Source organism: Mastigoproctus giganteus, chromosome 4 (genome assembly GCF_048544385.1).
Source record: "Mastigoproctus giganteus isolate SK-2022 chromosome 4, ASM4854438v1, whole genome shotgun sequence".
NCBI lineage: Eukaryota > Metazoa > Arthropoda > Arachnida > Uropygi > Thelyphonidae > Mastigoproctus > Mastigoproctus giganteus.
This window is the reverse complement of record NC_143578.1, coordinates 149,015,281-149,033,218: the sequence shown is the minus strand read 5'-3', so window position 1 is coordinate 149,033,218 and position 17,938 is coordinate 149,015,281. Positions and strand designations below refer to the sequence as shown.

The following is a 17,938-nucleotide window of genomic DNA, read 5'->3' as shown; positions in this document are numbered from 1 at the left end:
ATCCATATAGTCACAACACGTAGACCACTGAAGAGATTGTGGAATGATCTGTTTTTCAGTTAAAAAGTGATAAAATACAAAATGTAACATTTTGTATTTTATCACTTTTTAACTGAATTTGTCTGTTTTATTTCATGTTTATAATTATGCTTCTTAATTTGTAAGTTGATTTCTGCTAGAGATAGTTCACTTTGGTGGATAAATCCAATCCACCATCAGGCCATCTGCATTTCTGTTGGTGCTTTTTGTACATCATCAGACCAAGACCTCTTTTTTGAAGTAAATGAGCCATCTCTGTCTCTTCGACATAAACAGTTTTCCTTGCAGTGTGCTTTTAAATTGAAATCCCTGCCTGACCATTCCACATGGGCATCAATTTTTGAACCACAATGGGAAAATCTCTGTATAACACCTGTGAACCTGCCATCTGACTCTTGGTATTGAAGGGTTATTGTTGTTGTTGTTATTTGGTTTTTAGGAGCATTAGCAACTAAGGCCATATTGCTCCGGGATATGCGGTGGTCATTCCCTGACCTTTCCGCATCCTCCGTATTTGGTGGTGACGGGCTCGAACCCCGGTCTAATCAAGAAGCGTGTGCTATGCACTGCTGCTCCTTCCCACCTGGCTACGGAGGCACCTGAAGGGCTATTAACTGACCTGGATATCCCTCTGGATAATGTTGCTCTGCCACAACAGTCAAATCCTTCCACTTGGCCAGACGCTGAGACAACTCCTTCCACCCCACATTACCAACATGTGGCTTCTCACTAAACCGAGAAAAAAATGGCACACCTAATATTATTTACCATCAACCGTTCACAGCACATTGAGCAGAACATCCCATTTCATTGCAGTCTACGTGGATAGCTCAGAGTCATCTGTGGGATCAGCTGTTGTTCTCTAACATAACATGTATCCAAGTTACATGGCTGAGTTGTGTGTGATAAAGCTAGCTTAAGATCACATTAAATTTCATCATTACCAATAATTGTGTGATAAATACTGATTCTTTAACTACATTGCAGGCCTTGTCATCAATGATATACAGTCTCCACCCAGTGCTGTCCCAATTTTAGCAGATGTTACATGCTCCTCCAAAATTAAAATTTGCCCTTTACTTCTTCTGGATTCCAAGTCATAATTAAATTGTTAATTTCCAAGCCATATTAGCATTAGTAAAGGTACATGATGCAAGAAAGCAAGCTTATATAGCATCAGCCAAAAAAAAAAAAATCTTTCTCATTTTCACCTATCCACTTGCTCCAAATGTTTGTCTAGTTCTGCCTTGAATCTATTTAAGCTATTAACTTCTACGACAGATGGACGTTTGTTCCAGCAATCAACCACCCACTGGCTAAATGAAAACTTCTGCATATCTATCCTAATTTGAATTTATATCTCAGTTTGAATTTATGCCCTCTCAGGTGATTATTCTGAGCAAGAGGAAGAATCCCATCAGCATTGAGCATGCTCAAATTATTCAAGGCTTTATACACGTCAGTCAGATCACCTCACAGGTGCCTAGTCTCCATATGATCAACATTCCTAGGATTAGGGACGATGATCTGGTTGATGCTGCAGCCAAATCAACCAGTCCCCTGGAAAACCATTGCCTCTAAAAATTTTCTAAATCAGTTAACTCATAGAACCTAACTTCTGGATCAGATATGCACACAACATCCTTCCTCATTTGGTATCAAGGAAAAAACCAACTCGCCAACTTCCACCAAAACCTCTACAGCTTCCAGTATAAAATCAAATTTAAGGTAGAAACAGAAGACAATGGACAACTCTCATTTTTGGACATCCTCATCTCAAGAAACAAGGACAATCAACAGATAATAGTATACAGGAAACTCACCAACACATGACGCATCCTAAACTACAAGTCATCAAATTTCTTATCCACCAAATTAGCCATCATCAGAACCTACATTGACAGGACTCTTTTAACTTTTAGGGTTCTGTAGCCCTAAAAGTTTGCATCCAGCTGGAATTACTGCAACAGGAAATCTCAACCATAAAAGTAATAGCTTTAAAGAACCATTATCCTCCTGCATTAATAGACAGCATCATTAACAAAACTCTAAACCATAGTTTCAGTTGCCCACAGAAGAAAGAAGACAAACCTAAGACTAAGCTCATTATTCCATACATCCCAGGAATTAGCAGCATCATAGCAAAAACCTACAACGTCCCTATGTTCTATGCAGGAACCCAGTCTCTGAAACAAAAACTATCTAGCACCTAATATCAACTATCTGACCCGAGAGTCCTGTGTGCCTTATCCAATGTTCATGTAACCTATGTTGGAGAAGCATATAGAAGACTCAAGAAAAGGATACAAGAACATAAAAATGACACACAACATGGCAGAATCAATAGGTCTGAAAAGAGCTTCACACACACACACACACACACACACACACACACACACACACACACACACACACACACACACACACACACACACACACACACACACACACACACTTACTTGCATACAGCCTTTTCTGCAGATGCACACTTCTCCAGCACTATAGTACTGAAGACAGATTCATTGTACTCCAGAAGAACCTTCAAAGAAGTCTACTTCATAAAATGATTCAGAAGCTCTGCAATCAACAAAAAGAAATCAGTTAAGTTCCATATTGGTTACTACAACCTATTCCATGCAGATATCCTGAAGAAGATGTCGGCAAAACAGATCCCAAACCTCCTAAGAGAAAAAGTAACTCCACGGAATCCTAGTCAAAATCAAATTAAAATTAAATTAAATTTGAATTTAAAACTTGAATTTAAATAAGCATTTAATCAACTAATAATTATTATCATTTATCATTATCATTATTGTAATAATCATATAATAATTTGTCAAACTGTAGTGTAATTTTATTGGATATTGTAATTTAATTTCTTATTTTTATTATTATTATTAGCCCTATGGTGCAAAGAAAGCTGAGGCTTAGGCTGCACCAGCCCAAAAAAAAAATCCCGAGTTACCCTGAGAGAGAGAGAGAGAGAGAGAGAGAGAGAGAGAGAGAGAGAGAGAGAGAGAGAGAGAGAGAGAGAGAGAAGTAGAAAGGAATCACCAAGAAAGAGAAGAATGATGATATCCAGCTGAGGACCCTGGGTTTGCCAAGCCCCTACTGACCAGATGTTGAGTCCCAGGGGTGGGTTTGGTAGTTTAACAAAATCAAATTATTGAATTGATATGTCTATCAATCAGATCATGTTTAATAATCCTTAATAAGTTAAAACATTTAGAAAATCCATAGATATACTCTCAAACCATTCCTCACTCTTCAACCTCCATGATTTTCCTTAACCTTGGAACCAGACAAATCTTCCTCCATTAACCCCAGGGGCTCACATCTGGTGAGTTGGGCTTGGCACACCCAGACCTGAGCTGGACATCATCATTCTTCTCTTTCTCGGTGACACCTTTCTACTTCTCATTTTCTTTCTCTCTCTCTCTCCCTCAGGGTAACTCGGAATTTATTTTTGGCTGGTGAAGCATAAGCCTCAAGCTTCCTTGCAACATATGACTGATGATAATAATAATAATATATCCTCTTCCCCAAAATTTGCCAGATTAAGCCACATGCCCATCTCCTATTGGCTACACGTTAGTCAACACTAATGTGTATAAACACTCGGTCCACTTTCTAAAGTAATGGAGAAATCAATTAACCACCAACTCTTAAACTATCTAGAAACCCTCCGTCTGATCAACGATCACCAGTATTGATTCCGTCACTGTCGATCCACTTGTGTTATTCTGGCTTATGTTACCCATTTATGGACAAATTCAATGGAAACGTTCGGTGAAACATGAGCCGTTGCTCTTGACATTTCAAAGGCTTTTGATCGTGTTTGGCATAAAAGTCTTCTAAACAAGCTTCCATATTATGGTTTGCCAACTGTTTTTAGTAATTGGTTATCCAGTTTTCTCTCTGATCGCTCACTGAGTGTGATGGTAGATGGCTCTCTGTCTTCTAACTTCTCCACTAATGCCAGTGTCCCCCAAGGTTCAGTTCTTTCCCCCACTCTTTTCCTCTTGTATATTAATGACCTACTTCCATTGACTGGGAATCCTATCCATAGTTTTACCGATGATAGCACATTGCATTCCACTTTCCATTTTGAGAAACCTTGCCTGCTCAGTCAGCTTCAACTTTTCGAATATCCGCTACCAATTCTTTAAATGCCGATCTCCAGGTATTTCTTCAGTTGGGCAAAGATAACTTAGTTGATTTCATTCCTTCTAAAACTCAAAAACTTCAAAAAGGATTCTTCTGCTCTATGCTTATCTTTGGTGAGATTCCTATTTCTAGGCAAGATGATATATCTCTTTTGAGGATTACCCTGACTTCTAATCTCTCATCTATCTTGGCACAAGCACATTACAAATATTGCTTCCTCTGTACCTAAATAATAGGATGGGATACACTTAAATAGAAAGGGTGCAAGAATTTTTGCTGATGCTGTCGAGGCAGTGTTAGGTGGGTCGGAAAACTGCTAGTTGGGGGGGGGGATACAAGGACTAATAGATTAACAGTAGCCACTGGCAGAGGTGGAAGTGATTCTTGCACTGCTTCTATTCAAATGAGCAGAAGTCTGAAAAACAAGATGCAGGATATTTCAGAGACTGCTGGTAGTCATTGCGTTTCAAGTAAACACATGGGTTGTGTTAGGGTAGCTAAGAATAGAAACAGGTGCATGTATACCTGCGTGTACACCAATGCTAGGAGTTTGGTAAATAAATTTGATGAATTTGAGGTATTGCTCAAAACATCAAAGGCAGATATTGTTGGGATATCAGAGACGTGGTGTCACACAGATATAAGTAATGCGGAACTGGAATTTGGGGAATACAATGTATATAGAAAGGATAGACAGGACAGGAGGGGAGGAGGGGTTATGCTATTAATTAAGAAACACATAAAGTCAAAGGAAGTGAAGCCAGTTGACATCGATGGACAGGGCAGTGTCGAGTCAGTTTGGTGTGACATAAGCATAGGGAAATCAAAATTGAGAGTAGGAGTGTGCTATAGGCCTAATGACTCTGATGAGTATAATAATATATTGTACAGGGAAATAGAGTGGGCCAGTAAATCAGAGAGTCTTATAATGGGGAATTTTAATTTCCCAGATATTGACTGGAATTTGTGGGTTGGTCACTCGCACACTAGCAAGGCTTTTGTGGATTTATTGGATGATTGTTTTCTACATCAGCATGTTCGTGAGGCAACAAGAGGGAGCAATACTCTTGATCTGATTATCAGTAGTGATTCTTCATGCATTAAGAACCTGCAGATAAATGAACCACTAGGTGGCAGTGATCACAGTGTGTTGAAGTGGGATTTACTCAAGGAGGTAACTACCATCAGAGGTAAAGGGAAGGGTTTTTGTTTTCGTAAAGGCGACTATGATGGTCTGAGACAGTATTTAAATTCTATACAGTGGGACCAACTGATGATGTTACCAACAGCAAACTCAAAATGGGAAGCATTCAAGGAACTAATCTTGGTGGCTACCAGGCTTTACATACCAACTAAGAAATATTGTTCAAGGTTTAGGCCTAAATGGTTGTCAGATGGACTAATGAGACATGTGGCAGAGAAGAAAAATGCATGGGATACATACAAATTAATGGGTGACATGGAAGCCTATGATAGATATAAGTTGGTCTGTAACCAAGTCACAAAGGAGATTAGGCAGGCAAAGGCAGACTACGAAAAATCCTTGGCAAAGGATGCAAAGAAAAACAGAAAGGAGTTCTTTACATACTTGAACTCGAGAAGGAAAGGGATGAATCGGATTGGTCCACTGGATATTGATAGTTCAACAGTTGAGGATCCTGCTCAGGTGGCTAACAATCTAAACGAGTATTTTGCATCTACATTCACGCATGAGGAGTTATTCAGGAAGGAGAATGATGTAGGTAAAGTAAACATTGGCAGTGAGCTGGATGATTTTGTAATAACTGAGAGGAAAGTGGAGGAGAGATTGTTGAGGATAAACATAAAAAAGGCACCTGGGGTGGATGGGATCTATCCAGTTATATTAAAGGAGGCAGCAAAGGAGTTATGCAAACCCCTAGCCATAATTATGAGAGCTTCTTTGGACTCAGGGGAGGTACCCATAGACTGGAGATGTGCAAATGTAACCCCAATTCACAAAGGAGGATCAAAGGCTGACACAAATAATTATAGACCTGTTAGTTTAACTTCTGTTCCAGGTAAATTAATGGTGGCACTGGTTAAAGAAGCACTGCAGGATCATCTAGACAAGAATTCAGTTATAGCTCAGACGCAGCATGGTTTTGTTAAGGGCAGGTCTTGCCTGACCAATTTGATTGGATACTATGATGTAGTCACAAAAGAACTGGATGCAGGGAATAACTTTGATATTATATATTTGGATCTTAGAAAGGCTTTTGATACTGTTGCACATGGAAGACTGCTGCACAAATTGGAGCAGTGTGGCATTGGAGGCAAATTGCTGCTATGGATAAGGGGATGGTTGAGTGGCAGAAGACAGAGAGTGGTAATCAATGGACACTGCTCATCGTGGACTAATGTTATTAGTGGAGTTCCTCAAGGTTCAGTGTTGGGTCCATTGTTGTTTTCGGTGTTTATGAATGATATTGATGATGGGATATCAAGTTTAATGTCTAAGTTTGCAGATGATACAAAGGTTGGCAGGGTCGTTAAGGACACTACTGACGCTATGCTGCTGCAACAGGATCTGGAAAGGTTGAACAGATGGGCTGAGAGGTGGCAAATGAAGTTTAACATTGACAAATGTAAAGTACTACATATGGGTAACAGTAACCCCAGAGCAATGTATCAACTCTGCGGTACTACACTGACAGTGGTGGAGAATGAAAAGGACCTGGGGGTAATTGTGCAGGCAGATATGAAGTTCTCTGAGCAGTGCAGACGAGCTGCAAGAGTAGCTCATGGTGTCTTGTCAATGATATACAGGAATTTTTCTAGCAGGGATAAGGAGGTGATTATTCCCTTGTATAAGGCAATGGTTAGGCCACATCTTGAGTACTGTATACAGGTCTGGAGGCCTCCTTTCAAGAAGGATGTAGAGCTGCTGGAACGGGTACAGAGAAGGGCAACAAGATTAGTAAATGGAACAAAGGGTTGCTCTTACGAAGAAAGGCTTAAGTTTTGCAAATTACAGAGTCTGGAGACTAGGCACCGGCGAGGTGATCTGATAGAGGTGTATAAGGCTTTGAATGGTTTGAGCATGCTCAATGCCAATGGGATTCTTCATCTTTCTCAGAATAATCACCTCAGAGGGCATAAATTCAAATTGAGGAAGGACGGATGTCGGATAGATGTGCGGAAATTTGCCTTTGGCCAGCGGGTGGTTGGTTGGTGGAACCGACTTCCATCACTTGTTGTTGAAGTTGATAGCCTAAACAAATTTTAAGCTCAACTGGACAGGTATTTCGAACGAACGGAGGGGTGAAATGGGAGAGGGTTTTTTTTTTTTTTTTTGGCTGATGCTGAATAAGCTTGCTTTCTTGCATCATATGCCTCTACTAATGCTAATGCTAAAGTACTTGGTTTTCTCTTTCATTCTCGGCGTTACTTTTCTTCCAAACTGCTGTTCTGCAACATCTATTCTATTCTACAGCTGTCTTTCCTCAATTTCTCTGATTCTTAAAAATCGCAAATCCACCCTACCATGGAATATTGTTCCCACATCTGGAGCAGTGCCCCCAATACCTCTCTCAGGCTTCTAGATTCCATTCAGAAGAGGGGCAATTAGGTTAATTAATGACTCATCTCTAACAGAGTCTCTCCACTTTCTGTCTCATAGATGTTCTTTTCTGCCGCATGCCTTTTCTACAGATACTTCCATGAGGTTCCAAATTGGCTTCTATAATTCCAGCTCTCTCTTTCAACACAGTCCAAACACGTGCTGCCACAATCCAACATGCATTTACTGTCCAACTTAAAACTCACAGAACCAACTTTTAATCTTCCTCGTTTATTCATTCAACTGCCATTTTCTGGAACAACCTTCCTTCATACATATTTCTTAAAAATTACAATCTACAAAAGTTCAAGTCTAATGTCAACAAATATCTTCTTTTGTCTTCTCAACCTCCAACCCATGTATGGTATTAAGTACTTTTCATAAGCCATATTTATTTATTCATAGTAATAGTAATCGTGGCATGTGATGAAAGAAGGCAAGCATATGAGCTTATGTAGCATCAGCCAAAAAAAAAAAAAAAATTACACAACTATTCCCTCTAAATGTTTGTCCAGTTCCTCCTTAAATTTATTTAACCTATCAACTTCCACAAGAACAGATGGAAGTTTGTTCCAGCAATTAACCACCCAATGGCTAAAGGCAAATTTCCGCACATCTATTCTACAGCTGTCTTTCCTCAATTTGAATTCATGCCCCCTTAGGTTCGTAATCTGAACAAGTGGAAGAATCCCATCAGAATTCAGTGTGCTCAACCCATTCAAGGCCTTATACACCTCAATAAGATCACCTCGCAAATGCTCAGTCTCCAGCCACTGCAATTTGCAGAACTTAAGCCTCCCTTGGTAGCATCAGCCAAAAAAAAAAAAAAAATTACACAACTATTCACCTAGATTGGTGAGGGGAATGAAGGATGCCTTCATTCCCTTCACCAATCTTGTTGCATTTCTCTATGCACGCTCAAGCAAATTGACATCCTTCCTAAAATGAGGCCTCCAGACCTGTACGCAGTACTCAAGACGTGGGCTGACCATTGCCTTATACAGAGGGACGATCACTTATTTTCCATGCTAGCAAAATTCCTACATATCATTGACAAAACTCCATGACCTGCTCTGGCAGCCTGTCTGCATTGTTCAGAAAACTTCATATCTGACTGCACAATTACTCCCAGCTCTTTTTCATTTTCTACCACCTTAAGTGAAGTACCACACAGTTGGTACGTTTCTCTTGCATTACTTCTACCCATATGCAGTACTTTGCATTTGTCAATGTAAAACTTCAGTTGCCACTTCTCAGCCCATCTTCCCAAATTGTTATAAATGCCAAAAGTATGGCTATTCACAAACTGTGCAGAGGAGTTCCTGTCTGCCGCAACTTTTGGTCCTCGGATCACATACAGAGTGACTGTACGACTACAAAAATGACTTGTCGAAATTGCAAAGATCATATGGCATATTCCAGAAATTTTGAAAAATGGAAAACTAAGAAAAAAAATAGTAAAATATAAAGTTGAGAACAAATTCAGTTACCGAGAAGCAAGAAGAATTGATGCACCTACTATGAACAAAAATATTTCCTATGCTAATGCAGTTAAAAAAATACCAAACAGTCTCTACTCAAACTGATTTCACAGTTCCTACTAATAAATAAATTTCTGATTGGGTTAGAACTGTCCTCTCTGAAGAACAACCAAATATACGTCAACAACAACCCAAACTCAGATAATGTGTAATAACTGAGAGTAAAGTGGAGGAGAATTTGTTGAAGATAAACACAAGAAAGAAACCTGGGGTGGATGGAGTCTATCCAGTTATATTAAAAGAGGCAGTAGAGGAAGTAAGCAAACCCTTAGCCATAATTATGAGAGCTTCCCTGGACTCAGTGGAGGGCAGGACCCATGGACTGGAGATGTGCAAATGTGACCCCAATCCACAAAGGAGGATCAAAGGGAGACACGGGTAATTACAGACCTGTTAGTTTAACTTCTGTTCCAGGGAAATTAATGGAGGCACTGGTTAAAGAAGCATTGCAGGATCATCTAGACAAGATTTCAGTTTTGTGAATTAAACAGTTGACACCAACCATGTTAAAGCATGTTGAATTAAAGTAAAATAAAATAAAATAAACACAAAAAACCAATTAAATAATTTAATATTACTCAGATTTTAATATTAGAAAGGAGGAGTTTAAACGCATCACAGCAGATCTCCTGAAATGTGGCTACCCCCAGAAGATAAATAAATATATTCAAGGAGAGCAGAGACAAGGTGAACCATTTACACCTGTTGCCATGGCATACATTCCCTATTATCTGAGTCTAACTGAGTGCATAGCGCGTGTGTTGCGGAATTGCCAGACATGCTGTGTGTGCAGCTTCCAGGGCATAGGTTGCATACAGTTGTGTCTCAGGTAAAAGACCCCATACCAAGAGAATCTATAAGTGGGGTCGTTTATAGTATTAAATGCCCGAATTTTGGGGAATGTTATGTCGGTGAGACAAAACGCCGTTTTAAGGATCATCTGGGAGGAGCATATGAGTGCGATAAAGAATGCAGACTATGGAAAATCTGCTGTGGCGGAGCATTTTTGGGAGGAACATCATCAAATCTCCCTGGATGAAGCGGTTATTATCGATCGGGTGCATAGGGTTTGGGACCGCAAGTGGCTCATGAGCTTGTGGATTTGTTCCGCAATACTATCAAAAGGACAGGGGAATACGCATTCATCCCCTCTTTGAGACAGTGATCCTTGGACAGGATGAACTATTCAGCCTGGCACGCTCCCGAGCCATTTCCGGTTCCAAAACACATGAGGAGAACGTTGCACATGTTTCAGAACCATGTGAGGAGTTCCATGAGCCTGCAGGTATTTAAGGTTGTACTGCAAGGTAAAGTGTGCTGTTGAAAAAGGAGGTGGATGCCTTCGAAAGCTCCGGTTTTAACGCTTTTATCTCTGTATATTTTATTGTATTTTATTTGCTTTTATTACTGTATAATTTATTGTAAATTGTAAAGTTATTGTAAATAGTATTTATTGTAATTAGTATTTTTACATCATTTTATCCAAGTAATATTAAATTATTTAATTGGTTTTTTGTGTTTATTTTATTTCATTTTAATTCAACATGCTTTAACATGGTTGGTGTCAACTGCTTAATTCACAATATGAATATTCCCAACCCGATAGGCCTATTTGAAGAAAAGACTTCAGTTATAGCTCAGACACAGCATGGGTTTGTTAAGGGGAAATCTTGTCTGACCACTTTGGTTGGATACTAAGATGTCACAAAGGAACTGGATGTAAAGATTAATTTTGATATCAATATATTTGGATCTTAGAAAGGCTTTTGATACTGTTGCACATGAAGACTACAGCACAAATTGGAGCAATGACACATTGGAGGCAAATTTCTGCTATGGATAAAGGGATGGTTGAGTGGGAGAAGACATAGTGGTAATCAATAAACACTGCTCTTCGTGGACTAATGTTATTAATGGAGTCCCTCAGGGTTCCATGTTGGGTCCATTGTTGTTTTCTGTATTTATAAATGATATTGATGTTGGTATATCAGACTTAATATCGAAGTTTGCAGATGATACAAAGGTTGGCAGGGTTGTTAATGACAGTACACTGCTGCAACAGGATCTAGAAAAGTTGAGAAGATGGGATGAGAGGTGGAAAATGAAGTTTAACATTGACAAATATAAAGTACTACATATGGGAAGCAGTAACCCCAGAGTAATGTATTAACTCTGTGGTACTACACTGACAGTGGTAGAGAATGAAAAGGACATGTGTGTAATTGTGCAGGCAGATATTAAGTTTTCTGAGCACTGCAATGGTCTGCAAGAGTAGCTAATGGTGTCTTTTCAATGATATACAGGAATTTTTCTAGCAGGGATGAGGAGGTGATTATTCCCTTGTATAAGTTGACCAGGCCGCACCTTGAATACTGTATACAGGTCTGGAGACCTCATTTTAAGAAGCATGTAGAGCTGTTGGAACAAATACAGAGAGGGGCAACAAGATTAGTGAATGGAACAGAGTGTTGTTTTTACGAAGAAAGTCTTAAGTTTTGCAAATTACAGTTTCTGGAGACTAGGCACCTGCGAGGTGATCTGATTGAGGTGTATAAAGCCTTGAATGGTTTGAGCATGCTCAATGCTGATGGGATTCTTCCTCTTGCTCAGAATAATCGCCTGAGAGGGCATAAATTCAAATTGAGGAAAGACAGTTTTATAATAGATGTGGAGAAATGCCTTTAGCCAGCAAGTGGTTGATTGCTGGAACAGACTTCCATCTGTTGTTGTAGAAGTTGATAGGTTAAATAGATTCAAGACATAACTTGACAAACATTTGGAGTGGGTGGATAACTGAAATGAGAAGTAGTGGTGTGTGTGTGTGTGTGTGTGTGTTTTTTTTTTTTTTTTTTTGGCTGATGCTATATAAGCTCGCTCTCTTGCATCATGTGCCCTTGCTAGTGCTAATAAAGCCTGTATTTGAACAGTCTGGTCTGGCCAGGAATCATAAGGAGGAAGTTGTTCTTGGCTGGACCCGCATCGGACACAGTCATCTGAAATGTACATATTTGCTGAGGGCTGATGGTCCCCGTATGTGTGAGTCCTGTGACCAGGGCCATGCAGAGCCATATTAGTACCTGAGGTAAGAATGAAAAATTGTGTCCTACTGTTAATCAGCTTTTAATCTGAGGCAAGAGCCTCATTTGCCTCACCCTTGGCACGGCTCTGCCTGTGACACAGTTTTATCAATTAAACACATTTTAATCGGCTGTCCAGATTTTAGCAATACATCTTTTAATCATCTGCATGAGCCTTATACACTCAGGCAGATTTTATCTGACAATGACAATGTCTGCTGTTTTTAAATTTTTACACCTTATTAATTTATATAAATGTATATAAAATTGCGAATATATATTTTTACACATACTGCTTTTTGTTATTATATGATTTGTGACGAGGTAACCTTTTTTCAAAGTTTACCAGAATTTATTCATATATCTATTTTTAGACTGGTGTAATTATCTCCTGGCATAATAGACGCTAATGCACCAATAAAATTATAATCAATCAACCAAAACAATAAATCCCCCTCTCCTGTCCCATGTGTCCTTTCTATATACATTATAACTACCATAGTCAATCCTGCCTTCCTTCTGTCTGAGGGAATGCAGCATTGAGTCTGTTCCCAATTTCCACATTTGATCACTTAACCAATACCTCAGATTCATCAGATTTGTTTATTACGCTGCTGAATTGGTGTACAAGTAACTATTACAAGCGTTTGCTTGTTCCATGATGATTATCTTGCAAGATCCTATAGATCCCGATCCTCCATGGTCTGTCATCATGTCACCTTGTGACAATTATTTCCACCTGTGGGAAAAACACTCTCTATCAGACATTAACATTTAACAGCTACACATTGTGCATACTCAACATTATCCTGATTTGGCTAAAATATAACCATTTCACAAAATCATTTCTCTTATCTCTTCCAACAGAGTGTAGTGGTTACACGACTGAATTATATGCCATAAAACTTGCTTTAGAAAATATTTTCCATATGTCAATTCAAGAGAATGTAATATACACAGACTTGCAGAGTTCCTTATTAGCCATGCAAAGCAATTCCCCACCTAATCACCCGTTATTAAAGCTCATTAGAACAGAGTTGATACGTCTCAGAGAGCATCAACAAAAGGTTATCTTCTGCTTGATTCCAGGCCATACTGGAATACCAGTAAATAAAATTGCAGATCATGCTGCCAAACATCCATCCAGCCTAATGAATTCCCTTGTACCATTCGGAGATTATAAAATAAATATACAAAGTATATGTAAAGATCGATGGACTCTTCAATGGCAAGCACAAATTCATAATAAACTACTTCAAATTAAACCTGTTCCAAAATTATGGGCTTCCAGCCTCATTGCAAACAGACAAGAAGTAATTCTAGCCAGAGCCAGAATTGGCCATACTCATTTAACCCATCTGTTCCTTTTGTCAGGGAATGACCCTCCTCAGTGTAATCATTGTCATACGCCACTCAGAATCAAACACATACTTCTGGAATGTGCTCTATATAATAATGCTTAACTAGTGTCATTCATCTCTCTGAAAAGCTCAAAGGAATCTTTGTCACTTAATCATATCATTGGCGAAAAATTAAATCTCACAGAATTCTTCTCCTTCCTAAAACGAATAGGACTGTATAAACCGTTTCTAACTGCTTCTACATCAACCAACACAGGTAGTATGAACCACTTTCATAATGTGCAATATGGCCTAAGTAGCCATTGCACTTAAAACCCCAACAACAACAACAACCATGATGATTATGATGAAGAGCCAGCCTTGTAATCCCTGACACCTTGCTTTCCCAGCTACTGCATATTCCAGTAGAAGCAGCACAAGAATCACTTTATCATTTCTGTTTGCGGCTCATGCTATTTTATGAGTCTGGATATAACTGTGAGATAAATGCATACTTCACTGGACCATTCTCTCTGCAAATGTATCTTCTTTATTTTCAAAGCCCATTCCAAAAATCTCAGCGGCTCAGTATACAAACTCGATGGGAAAGTAGGTGAACATTCAGAAGACATACAATATGGAAAGATAGAAAAATTGAATGCCTCCGTTATTTGCTTTACAGTGGAGTCTAGAGTATGTTCTGAAATAAGCATCCGTCCGCTTCACCGACCACTTTTCTTCCATTCACGAAAGCCTATTTTATAAAATAAACTTGATCTATAGCCATAAAATGATGGCTATAGATCAGAGATGTGTATCCTTCAGAGAAGAAGATTTTCAGTTTTACAAAGAAAAAATTATCCAAACACACAGGAACCTCATTCTGTCATTTCTGACTTAGTAGATAACCACCCAGAAGATCATTCAAGTAGGAATGATGGGACAAGAGATCTGAAATCCCAACAGGAACCCAACTCCCACTCCCACAAAAAAACAGATCCAGAGCCTCAACAAGCATAAGCATTCCATTCTTTAATTGGGGATGCTTGTTAGGGCTGATATGAGCCTCCTGGGCCCTACCAGTGTAATCATAACAGACAGAGAAAAGTTAGAAAACCTCCAGTTAGAAACGAAAAGAATTTAAAATATCATTATTATTATATAATTTCTATGTACCCATATAAGTGTCATTCAAGTTATTTATGACCATGTAAATATCTCAACATGTGTCCCGACGTGGAACTGATTTCGGTTATTCTAACTTTATCTACTCAGTCAATTACCTTAGTTAATTGTTAAAGATGTTTCAATTTCGATCTCCCTTATTTAGTCTTCACTTAATTAAGATTTTGTAATTTTGGTGGTCGGGGTTAAAAATGTTTATAATTTAGCATTAGCATTAGTAGAGGCATACGATGCAAGAAAGCAAGCTTATGCAGCTTCGGCAAAAAAAAAAAAAAAAAAAAAAAAAAAAAAAACATCCGATTTCACCCCTCCATTCATTCCAAATGCCTGTCCAGCTCAGCCTTAAATTTATTTAGGCTATCAACTTCCACAACAGAAGATGGAAGTCTGTTCCACCAATCAACTACCTGCTGGCTAAAGACAAATTTCCGCACATCTATTCTACAACTGTCTTTCCTCAATTTGAATCTGTGTCCCCTCAGATTCTTAATCTGAGCAAGAGGAAGAATTCCATCAGCATTCAGCTTGCTCAACCCATTCAAGGCTTTATACACCTCAATCAGATCACCTCGCAGGTGCCTACTTTCCAGGTGCTGAAATTTGCAGAACTTAAGCCTTTCTTGGTAAGAGCACACCTTTGTTCCCCTCACCAATCTTGTTGCCCTTCTTTGTACTCGTTCTAGCAACTCTACATCCTTCCTAAAATGAGACCTCCAGACCTGTACACAGTACTATAGGTGTGGTCTGACCATTGCCTTGTATAATGGGATAATCACCTCCCTGTCCCTGCTAGCAAAATTCCTATGTATCATTGACAAGACTCCATGACCTGCCCTGGCAGAACCTCTGCCCTGCTCAGCAAACTTCATATTTGACTGCATGATTACCTCCAGGTCTTTTTCACTTTCCACTTCCCTGAGTGTAGTACCACACAGTTGGTATGTTTCTCTTCGGTTATTGCTACCCATATACAATACTTTGCATTTGTCAATGTTAAACTTCAGTTGCCACTTCTCAGCCCATTTTCCCAACTTATCTAGATCCAGTTGGAGTAGCATACTGGCTTTACTGTCGTTAACAACTCTGACAACCTTTGTATCATCTGCAAACTTGGACATTAAACCTGATATACTTTAATCAATATCATTGATAAATATACAAAACAACAATGGGCCCAACAACGAACCCTGGGAACTCTAATAAACATTTGTCCACGAAGAGCAGCGTCCATTGATTACCTTTCTGTGTCGTCTCCCACTCAACCATCCCTTTATCCATCGTAGCAACTTACACTTAATTCCATACCTCTCCAATTTGTACAGCAGTCTTCCTTGTGCAACAGTATCAAAAGCTTTCCTGAAGTCCAAGTATACAATATGAAAATTATTTTTGGCATTCAGTTCCTTAGTGACCACATCATAGTATCCAAACAAATTGGTCAGACAAGACCTCCCTTTAACAAACCCATGCTGTGGCTTAACTGTTACTGCAGACTTGTCTAGATGATCCTGCAGTGCTTCTTTAACCAGTGATTCCATTATTTTCCCCAGAACACAAGTTAAACTAACAAGTCTAAAGTTACCTGTCACTTTTTTGATCCCCCTTTGTGAATTGCTGATACATTTGCACACCTCCCATCCATGCTGACCTCCCCTGAGTCCAGGGAAGCCCTCATAGGTATGGCTAAGGGTTTGCTTACTTTCTTTGCTGCCTCCTTTCATATAACTGGATAGATCCCATCCACCCCAGGTGTCTTTTTTATGTTTAACTTCAACGATTTCTCCTCCATTTTGCTCTCAGTTATTACAAAATCACTTAGCTCCCTGTTAGAGTTTGATAAACGTCTGGCACTCCCCTCATTGAATAACTCCTCGTGTGAATGTTGATGCAAAATACTCATTCACTATATCAGCTACCTGAGCATGATCATCAATAGTTAACCCATTTATGTTAAGTGGTCCAATCTGATTCATTCCTTTCATTCTAGAGTTTACATAAGTAAAGAACTCTTTGCTGTTTTTCTTTGCATCCTTTGCAAAGGATTTTTTGTAATCTGCCTTCACCAGCCTAACTTCCTTTGTGACTTGATTACAGACTAGTTTATATCTGCCATCGGCTTCTGTGCCCCCCTGATACTTTATACGCATCCCATACATTTTTGACATCCATTTAGGCCTAAACCTTGAACAGTATTTCTTAGTTGGAATGAAAAGCCTAGTAGGCCTCCAAAATTAAGTCCCTGAAGGCTTCCCATTTAGAATTCAACGTTGGTAGCATCATCAGTTGATCCCACTGTACAGAATTTAAAAACTGTCTGAGACCATGTAGTCACCTTTACGAAAGCAAAAGCTCTTCCCTTTAGCCTTGATGGTAGTTACATCTCTAAGTAATTCACACATCAGTACATTGTGATCACTATCACCCAGTGGTTCCTTTGACTTCAGATTCTTAATGCATGAATAATCACTGTTGATAATCAGATTAAGAGCATTACTCCCTCTGGTTGCCTCTCGAACATGGTGCTGTAGAAAACAGTCATCCAATAAATCCACAAAAGTGTCGCTAGTGTGCACGTGATCAATCCACAAGTTTCAGTTAATATCTGTAAAGTTAAAATCCCCCATTATAAGATATTCTGATTTACTTGCCCACTCTATTTCTCTGCACAATTGCTCATTAGACTTATCAGATTCATCAGGCCTATAATACACACCTACTCTCATTTTTCCTTTCACTGTGCTTATGTCACACCAGACAGACTCAACATTGCTTTGTCTAACAACATCAATTGGATGCACTTCCTTAGATTTTTTTGTGTTTCTTAACTAACACATAACCCCTCCTCCCTTCCTGTCCTGTCTATCCTTTCTGTACACATTGTATTCCCCAAATTCCAATTCTGCACTGCTTTTGCCTGTTTGTGTGACACCACATCTCTGATGGGTGCCTCCATAGCCAGGTGGGAAGGAGCAGCAGTGCGTAACACACACTTCTTGATTATACCGGGGT

General features: G+C 39.2%; 1 protein-coding gene across 1 annotated transcript in view; it reads left to right on the top strand.

Moving 5' to 3' along the window:
* The window catches only part of LOC150087120 (twitchin-like), a 3,511,780-nt gene that overhangs the window by 1,829,338 nt on the left and 1,664,504 nt on the right, over positions 1 to 17,938 (top strand).